Raw genomic sequence first — 990 nt, 5'->3', positions numbered from 1 at the left:
CACACACACACACACACATATATACAGTATATGATTTCATTTCTTTTGCCTCCATATACTTTGAGTGCATTATTTAACACCTCAGGAAATGGAAATGTGAACAGGAAATTATGCATCACACAGTGGTTCAGAGCCTCGCTTCATGATAAATCCTCTCTTCTTCCTTCTTCTTAAATCCCAGAGATAATATTGCACTGATTTATTATGTAAGGGTAAAGAGTCATGCATTGACTCCACAGTTCAAACTGATTAAGCTGCCTGTGTGAGAAGACCGATACACACAGGCGCTGTTTTGCATTATTCTCTGTAATGCTCACGCTGCAACACGAGGAACAACAATCAGCTTTCTGTGGTTTGTATGTCTCACTGTTACTTTTGATTCTTTAGTCTACTGAAGAAGGAATTTCTTCGTGAGGAAAGAGTCAGACGTTTTCTTACCAAGTCTTTGAGGAGCTCCTAATTTAATTTCAATAAAGAGAGGCCTTGTTGCAGATATGCAAAGATTAATTGTACATGATATGCATATGAAATAGAAAGAGTCTTTAGAGATTAGACTCCATCTTTTTAGAGTAATTTCAAGAGAGAGGTAGAGAAACAAGACCTATCCCCCCGATGGAGTCTAGACATTTGTGGTGGCAGCGAAGGAGCCCTAAGACCAGACTGAAGGAGTCGATGGAGCGTCCTACTGGAGGAGGAAAGGGACGAGAAACAGATTTAAAGCAGGGATGTAATGCTGTGATTGGATCATGAATTTCATGGCCAATTCTGGATGGTTTAATGAAAAGTGAACGCCTCTAACCAGCTTTTAGGAAAAGAGAACGGTGATTGAAGTTATTGAATTTAGCTTTATTAGCTTCACTATGGTTAAATATTGTACTATGGATAACACCACTTGCATAACATAACATAACTTGTATAACCTGCACTTGCTGCTATTGCACTTCTGGTTAGACCCAAACAGCATTTTGTTGCCTTGTACCTGTACCTGTG

The 990-nt window shown here is 39.3% G+C and overlaps 2 long non-coding RNA genes across 2 annotated transcripts in view; one reads left to right on the top strand and one right to left on the bottom strand.

Moving 5' to 3' along the window:
* LOC116701143 (uncharacterized) overlaps nt 1-798 on the top strand; it is an 8,166-nt gene extending 7,368 nt beyond the window's left edge. The window contains exons 3-4 of the long non-coding RNA XR_004334832.1: nt 581-586; nt 707-798. This is a non-coding gene — a long non-coding RNA (uncharacterized LOC116701143). The remainder of the gene's footprint in view (nt 1-580; nt 587-706) is intronic.
* Nucleotides 1-990, bottom strand: part of LOC116701144 (uncharacterized) — a 6,184-nt gene that overhangs the window by 3,449 nt on the left and 1,745 nt on the right. The window lies entirely within an intron of this gene.

Source organism: Etheostoma spectabile, chromosome 13 (genome assembly GCF_008692095.1).
Source record: "Etheostoma spectabile isolate EspeVRDwgs_2016 chromosome 13, UIUC_Espe_1.0, whole genome shotgun sequence".
Taxonomy (NCBI): domain Eukaryota; kingdom Metazoa; phylum Chordata; class Actinopteri; order Perciformes; family Percidae; genus Etheostoma; species Etheostoma spectabile.
This window is presented reverse-complemented; position numbering and strand designations above follow the sequence as displayed.